The sequence below is a fragment of the Crinia signifera genome, chromosome 1 (genome assembly GCF_055691185.1).
Source record: "Crinia signifera chromosome 1, ASM5569118v1, whole genome shotgun sequence".
In the NCBI taxonomy this organism is placed as follows: Eukaryota; Metazoa; Chordata; class Amphibia; order Anura; family Myobatrachidae; genus Crinia; species Crinia signifera.
The window spans coordinates 302803820-302813388 of NC_139217.1; positions in this window are offsets into that span (position 1 = coordinate 302803820).

Sequence of the window (9569 nt, forward strand, 5' to 3'; positions counted from 1 at the left end):
TCCATCGCATCGCATCGCATGCGATATGGTCGGATGCGATGCGATGCGATGGACCCGATTTCAAAATCGGCAGCCCAGTTAGTACATAAGTACCGTGATTTTTTGTGATATCTTATAGTGACATCATCAGTGATGTCATCAATGATGTCATGAGTGACATATTTACTGTTCTTAAAAGATCGGTGAAATCAATTATGACATACACAGTGATGTCATCAGTGATGTCATAAGTGACATTTTCTGTGGCATCCTATTGTGACATCATCAGTGATGTCATAAGTGACCTATTTACTGTTGTTAAAAAAATTGGTGTCATCAGTGATGTCCTAAGTGACATATTTACTAATGTTAAAAGATCGGTGAAAGCAATTATGACATCACCAGTGATGTCATCAGTGATGTCGTAAGTGACATTTTCTGTGAAAACATTTTGTGACATCACCAGTGATGTCATCAGTGATGTCGTAAGTGACATTTTCTGTGAAAACATTTTGTGACATCATCAGTGATATCATTAGTGATGTCATAAGTGTCATTTTTAAGGTTATTAAAAAAATCTGTGAAAGCAATAATAACATCATCAGTGATGTCATAAGTGACATTTTCTGTGAAATTCTTTTGTGACATCATAAGTGATGTCATAAGTGACATATGTACTGTTGCTATAAGATCGGTGAAAGCAATGATGACATCACCAGTTATGTCTTCAGTGACATTTTCTGTGAAATCTTATTGTGACATCATCAGAGATTTCATCAGAGATGTTATAAGTGACATATTTACTGTTGTTAAAAGATTGATGAAAGCAATTATGACATCACCAGTGATGTCATCAGTGATGTCATAAGTGACATTTTCTGTGATAACTTTTTGTGACATCATCAGTGATATCATTAGTGATGTCATAAGTGACATATTTACTGTTGTTAAAAGATCGGTGAAAGCAATTTTGACATCACCAGTGATGTCATCAGTGATGTCATAAGTGACATTTTCTATAACTTTTTGTTACATCATCAGTGATGTCATAAGTGACATTTTAATGTTATTTAAAAAAATCAGTGAAAGCAATTATGACATCACCAGTGATGTCATCAGTGATGTCATCAGTGACATTTTCAGTGATATCTTATTGTGACATCATCAGTGATGACATCACTGGTGATGTCATAAGTGACATATTTACTGTTCTTAAAAGATCGGTGAAATCAATTATGACATCAACAGTGATGTCATCGGTGATGTCATAAGTGACATTTTCCATGAAATCTTTTTGTGACATCATCAGTGATGTCATCAGTGATGTTATAAGTGACATTTTTAGTGGTAAAAAAAATCGGTGAAATCAGTTATGACATCATCAGTGATGTCATAAGTGACATTTTCCATGAAATCTTTTTGTGACATCATCAGTGATGTCATCAGTGATGTTATAAGTGACATTTTTAGTGGTAAAAAAAATCGGTGAAATCAGTTATGACATCATCAGTGATGTCATAAGTGACAATTTCTGTGACATCCTATTGTGACATCATCATTAATGTCATAAGTGACATATTTACTGTTCTTAAAAGATCGGTGTAATCAATTATGACATCACCATGACACGTGATGTCATAAATTACATTTTCTGTTAAATCTTTTTGTGACGTCATCAGTGATGTCTTAAGTGACATTTTCTGTGAAATCCTATTGTGACATCACCAGTAATGTCATCAGTGATGTCATAAGTGACATGTTTACTGTTGTTAAAAAATCGGTAAAATCACTTATGACATCATCAGTGATGTAAATGATGTCATCAGTGACATTTCCTATTAAACCATATTGTGACATCATTAGTGATTTTATCTGTCACATCAGAAGAGACATGTTTACTTTTGTTACACGATCGCTGAAATTAATTATGGCACCATCAGTGATGTCATCAGTGACATTTTCTGTGAAATCTATTAGTGACATCAGTGATGTCATCAGTGATGTTATAAGTGACGTATTTACTGTTGTTAAAAGATCGGTGAAAGCAATATTGACATCACCAGTGATGTCATCAGTGATGTCATTAGTGACATTTTCTGTGAAATCTTATTGTGAAATTATCAGTGATGTCATCAGTGACATATGTACTGTTGTTATAAGATCGGTGAAAGCAATGATGACATCACCAGTTATGTCTTCAGTGACATTTTCTGTGAAATCTTATTGTGACATCATCAGAGATTTCATCAGAGATGTTATAAGTGACATATTTACTGTTGTTAAAAGATCGATTAAAGCAATTATGACATCACCAGTGATGTCATCAGTGATGTCATAAGTTACATTTTCTGTGATAACTTTTTGTGACATCATCAGTGATATCATTAGTGATGTCATAAGTGACATATTTACTGTTGTTAAAAGATCGGTGAAAGCAATTTAGACATCACCAGTGATGTCATCACTGATGTCATAAGTGACATTTTCTGTGACATCCTATTGTGACATCATCAGTGATGTCATCAGTGATGTCAGAAGTGACATATTTACTGTTGTAAAAAAATCGATGTCATCAGTGATGTCATAAGTGACATTTTTAATGTTATAAAAAAATCGGTGAAATCAGTTATGCCATCATCAGTGATGTCATAATTGACATATTTACTGTTGTTAAAAAATCAGTGTCATCAGTGATGTCATAAGTGAAATATTTACTGTTGTGAAAAGATCGGTAAAATTAATTATGATATCATCAGTGATGTTGTCAGGGATGTCATAAGTGATTTTTTTGTGATATCTTATAGTGACATCATCAGTGATGTCATCAGAGATGTCATCAGTGACATTTTCTGTGAAATCAGTGAAAGCAATTATGACATCACCAGTGATGTCATCAGTGATGTCATGTCACGTTTCATGAAGCACCAGCTGGAGTGTAACAGAAGCTGGGTGCTTTGATATAAGGTTGTTGCATCAACGACAGAAGGTAGTGAAGCAATGAGATAAAATAAATCTTATTTAATAAAGATACTGCGGTACAAGTTGTAAATGATGGCACAAATAGTATACTGTAGGTTATGCGATGATAAAAGTCAATAATACAATACTTTATTGAAGATATGAAGATGCTTGGTAGTTGGAAGAAGTATTGGAGGATTGGTTGAAGAATTGAAGAGTTGACTGAAGGATTGGATGATTGGTTGAAGAATTGGATGATTGGTTGAAGGATTGGATGATTGTATGAAGATGGATGGTTGGAGGAATAATTGGATGATTGAATGAGGATTGGATGGTGTGAAGAATAATAGGATGATTGGATGAGGATTGGATGGTTGAAAGAATAATTGGATGGTTGGATGAGGATTGAATAAAGAATAAATGATGAAGTCTATTGTCCTTGCTGGATTAGATCGTAGCTGCAATCAGGAGTGACCGTGGAGAATAACCGTCGGGAATGAGGATAAAGATAATACCCCTTTGGGGGGCTAACCTTGTCCAGTCCGTATTGGCGGCAGCAGGTTCCGTGGTGCACAGGGAGAGCAGTGAGACGATCAGCAGGAGTAGAACACTTCACCGGAGGCACAGGGATTGTAGCGAGTACTGCAGAGCCAGGAGATGTCATCAGTGACATTTTCTGTGAAATCTTATTGTGACATCATCAGTGATGTCAACAGTGACATATTTACTGTTGTTATAAGATCGGTGAAAGCAATGATGACATCACCAGTGATGTCTTCAGTGACATCATTTTCTGTGAAATCTTATTGTGACATCATCAGAGATTTTATCAGAGATGTCAGAAGTGACATATTTACTGTTGTAAAAAAATCGGTGTCATCAGTGATGTCATAAGTGATGTCATAAGTGACATATTTACTGTTCTTAAAGATCGGTGTAATCAATTATGTCACTTCACCGGAGGCACAGGGATTGTAGCGAGTACTGCAGAGCCAGGAGAGAGCAATGATGCTTAGGCCTGGACATCATTGTACTTACTGCCGGTCTTGCCCGGTCAGTCAGTACTTAAGGAGTGAGCTGTGCGGCTATTGGATAGCCGTTTGACAGGGAGAGGCGGAGCCGCACAGTACAGGCTGTAGAATCCAGAAAGATGGCGGCCACCAGCGGAGGCGACAGAATACAGCCGGCAGTGAGCGTGCGCAGCTGCGCAGTTGCCAGCATTTCCAGACAGAGGCCTAACCAGGCACAAACACACATGGCGGTTCACGTCTCACGCCACCTATGCCCTGCATGGCACCAGAGCACACAGCACCACTGTCACCCCGCAGTGACAGTGCGGGAACATGTACCCCACCAAGACAAGGAACAAGAGCGGAGGTGAGCGCCAGGGTGGGAGACACGCTGATGCAGGACCTAGGGCTGGGCACAGCACAGGGGACTTGGGTGACGGCCATGGTGGTCGTGACATGTCATAAGTGACATTTTCTGTGAAATCCTATTGTGACATCATCAGTGATGTCATAAGTGATGTTTTTTTGATATATATTATAGTGACATCATCAGTGATGTCATCATTTATATATATATATACATATATATATATATATATATATATATATATATAGATCCAAGTCTGCCGGCACTCCAGTATTTTCAAGCAGCGGGCCCCGGTGCCCAGAGTAATGCAATACACCAGATCCAAATAATGGCACTCAGGAGGCAGAGTCATAAGACTCGTAATACACATCCTTTTTTGTCTTATGACTCTGCCTCCTGAGTGCCATTATTTGGATCTGGTATATATATATATATATATATTATATGTACCAGACCGGCACTCCGTTTCCAGGTCACAGTTACCGGGGTGCAACCGCCAGGAAGAGGTATGTATACAGGGTACAGCGACACTCACTCGGGAAATTACTACCAGTCAAGGCAATAATGTGATGATGTTTCGGAGTTTTAATCCTTTTTCAAATCAGAAGCAACAGTTAGTGAAGACAAGCAAACTCACCTAAATAGCAAGATCAGCACCGGAACCACCTGCGTGATCTCCTGGGCGGGTGTTCGCCGTGTCACCACGTACTTCCGGGCGTCAGGACGTCCGTGAATGCGTGTCCCTCCAGACGTGAAAGCTTCATTGGTTGCTTGGCAACCCCCGCACCGGCTCAATCGCAAGCTGTTCCTGTGTTTATAAACAAAGCAGACAGTGTTAAACCATAATATACAGCGAATTATGTGGACCTGGACACCCGTCATCTGCTGATAATACCCAATAGCCTAAATCGGAAACAACAAAGCTAAGCTGGTGCCGCCGTTGTTTGACCCATTCAAGGGTGCAAGTGCTACAACGGCTGATTTTACCCCACTTGGGTGTCACACTGCCATTCGGACATTGGCTATCTGAGCATAATTATGGCTTCAGGCAGTGATGGATTTAACCCCACAGTGTTCCCGCTGGGTGAACGCTTAAGGTTCTCTGAAGAAGAGTCCACTGCCGTCCTATTTAAAGAGCTCCTAGCAGAGGCAGCAGAAGCCCTCACTCCAGAGGACATCTATAACAACCTGTTTAAGCTCAGGAAAAGAGAAACCGAATTTTTGCTCCATGGGATCACACTCTCGGAGTACTACCGGGAAAAGAAAATCCCGAGAGGCTTTAGAATAAAAAACGTACCGACCATTGGACGTTATAATAATGACTTCTGCCGCAAATGGGTGGCAGTATTAAACACCTGTTCCTTCGATCTAATCACGCTGGTGATCGAAGAATCTGCCCGTGAAATGGAGGAAGCAAGGAGGAAAATTGATGAATATGAGGTCTTGTATAAAAACCAGCTGGTTGCGGACTCATCCACAGACTGGTTCCACAAATTATCTACTGAAATCGCAGTTTTTAAAAAAGAGTTGGTAGCTTTCAAAAGAAATAAATTTGATCGGGTTAACCGCGACTATACTGAACACACAGTATATCAATGGACATCAGGCTCTACTAAAGCGTTTAGGAGAAGTACCCGGCCTAGGAGAAGGTTCAACAAAGGTGGGCAGGATACCGATTCCAGCAACGATTCAGCTTCATCGACCACCGATAATCGGCCCAATTGTCAGAACCAAAAAAAACGGGCAGCGCCCCCCCCCCCCTCTGGAGTTCAGACCAGAGCTGGGCGAGAAAGAGATTCCGACCCTCTCGTAGAAAAGGACGGAGGAGCCAAGCCCAAAAACCGCCAGAGGAAACCCTAATTTTCAATATATCACATTGCACACTAACACCTGCTGAAACAAAGGTCCTGAACCGGGGGCTCTCTTATGTGCCGACACACAAGTTCGACGATTTAAAATGGAAGGTCGACCTCAACAGACTTAATAGAAACCTGAAGCTTAAGGACTTCTTCAAAAATGAAGAGACAAGCAATCTGTCGACACAAATCCTGGACCCCTTTAAATGCAAATCTAAATGGGACCCACCCTCATCCAACACCTCAATACATAGCTTGATTAAGGTGCTAGATGTGAATGTGAATTTGGCAAATAAAAATACAATGTTCCAATCCAATCTACTGGCCTTGAAACAACTTAACACATATGACGACATCATGATCCTCCCCGCCGACAAAGGTGGGGGGGATAGTTATTTGGGACTTAGAGATGTATAAAGCAGAAATATACTCCCAACTGGCCAACCACCAAGTTTATGAAACACTCCATGGCGATCCAACTGCTCTCTACAAAAAAGAATTAGATCAATTGTTACAACAAGCTACTACAGCTGGATGGATCAAAGACACGACCAGAGATTTCCTGACTACTGAGTACCCGAAAGTGCCTTTGATGTATTGTCTTCCCAAAATACATAAAAATTTACAAAAACCTCTGGGAAGGCCAATCATTTCAGCAAGAGACTCCTTGTACAGCCCCGTATCCATCTTCTTGGACTATCTGTTACAACCCTGTATCCAACGGTTACCCATGTATCTACAAGACACAACTTCCCTCCTCATTAATTTACGTGATTTTGGTCCAGCGATTCCCAATATGTGGCTGTGTTCGTTGGATATTACAAGCCTCTACACCAGCATCCCCCATGAAGAAGGGATTGCTGCTACTAAATCAATACTGACCCATGATGCTTTGTACACTAGTCCACCTATAGAATTCTTTGCACAGCTGCTTAGATTGACACTGACTCGCAACTTTATCTTTGAGAAGAAATTCCTGTTACAAAAAATGGGGTGTGCGATGGGATCCCCGGTCGCGCCTTCCTTCACAAATGCCTACATGTATGAGACAGAGAAAGAGCTATTTTTAGATACACCATCGATGGCCAACATCGCTCTGTACACAAGGTACATCAATGACATCCTCTTGTTCTGGACGGGCTCAGAGGAGGAGTTCAGAGAGATGATGATCAATATCAATGCCCTTCAAAATCCCATAAAATTCACCTACAATATGAGCCAAACGGCAATTCAATACCTAGACGTGCTGATTGAAATAGCTGAGGGCTCCTTAGTAAGCTCCATCTATACCAAACCCACCGATCGGAACACTCTTTTGGATGCACGCAGCCATCACCCCCCGGCATTGAAAAGAGGACTCCCTTTGTCCCAATACATCAGAGTGAAACGGATAACAAGCGATTCTGATCAATTGGACAACATGACAGAAAAATTTATCAAAAGAAACTACTCCGCAAAGGTCCTGGAGAAAGCTAGAACAAAGGCAGAATCCATGCCAAGAGAAGAACTCCTAACCCGGAAACCTAAAAAGAATTCACTACCATTACACTAATAGCAGCTCGGTGTCTTCCCCTGAACCCACTCCCACCTTCACGTTATATGTTATACGTTGCTTGTTATATGTACCCATATTCATGATACATGAGCAAAAGCCAAACCACTGCACAATAATAATAATAAAGTAAACGTCCTCGATTTGCGGAGACAAAAGGACTTTCAGTATTACTAAAAGACAGCAGGAATAAGGAAGCACGCCCAAAAGGGCTGTGGAGCGCAAAAAGGGGCGGTAACCCGACGTAACCATGGAACGCAGGAGCTATACACGGGCAGAGGGAGACGAACCAGCCCGCTGACGTCACCCGCATACAGGAAGAGACCATGGAACGCACAACCATGGAACGCACAAGCCATACATGGACAGAAGGAGACGAACCAGCCCGCTGACGACACCCGTATACCGGAAGTGACGCAGCACTAAGGGGGGAAGCCCCTCACCAAACTACCACAATAATGCACAGAAACTCAGGGCGGAAGTGACGCGGCCGGCTGCCTGACAGCCGGCGCCTGCCCAAAGAAGGAGCCCTAATTACCCACAGACTATAAAGAGGCAACGGGGAGAGCCAGCCAGGATTCACAAGTATCCTGAAGAAGCCCACTCCCGGGCGAAACTAGTTGATGTGAATTCCTGGACTCGCCCAGCGCCGTCTCCACAAGTGACAGCACCAGCGAGAGTCTGCCGGCAGACACTCACCTCAGCCTCAAAGGTAAAGAAAGACCTAACCACCAATCAAGGGAACACAGGAGCCACAGCATACGGCACATGTATATTGATACATTTCCACCGGTACCACAAAGACCGTGTTAGTCTGTGTTAGTCATTGTAAGTCACCCCTTCCCCACCCCACCCCCACTGTGGTATGTGTACCGGTACTAGGTGATTTTACCATTTTTTATACAAATACTGTGTCCATTATTTATACTGTATATAGCAATTTTTTATCCACAGCTCATTTCTTATTAACATTTGTTTTATTATATCTGTATTGTATTGCATATACATTGCTCCACTACGGTATAAATGTAAATGCACGGGCCAATTGTCCCAAACTATGTTTTAAGCTTGGAAGGATTTCAATAAACCCATTATTTATTTATTAAATTGAACCAACAGTGTATGTGATATTTATATAATTACTGCGGAAATTCCCAGCACACTTCCTCAAGGCTAGGTGTAACAGAGCGCAGGGTGGCACCCCAGGGTGCACCACTCAAACCTTCCACTCTCTAAAGAGGTATTTTGTAGTATACCTCCAACACCCCGCAGCCGACCAACCTTAGCCAAGTCTACAGCGCAGCCACCCCTAAAACACCCTTTGCACGCCATTTACTGATCCACTACAACTGGGAACTGCAGCGTGACACAGAACTCAAGTAATTATGGCTCTCAGCAGAGAGGAAAGATATAAACATCTGGAAACCTTCTCCCAGACGACACTACGATCAGGAACTGTGATCGAACAACCAACGGCAGACAATTTTTGCAGTCTATATCTACAACTTGAAAAACTTGAAACCACAGAAATAAAACAATGGTGGGAAAGTACCACACTTAACAAATACTTAGAACAGAAGATGATACCACGTGGACTAAGAATCATAAAAAAAACCACATTCTTCTCCAAGGATGGGGACTTTGAGAACAAATGGAACAGACTCCTAGACACATGTTCAAATGCCCTAATACGTCTGATAATTGCGGACAGAGAAGAGTCTTTGAGAGAAATAAATAAAGAAATACAACAAATCCAGAAGAAGATAGTACCACTAAAGGAACACAAGGACTTCATAAGACTGGACCAACTCACAAAGAATAAATTAAAACGAATAGAAGAAGAAGTA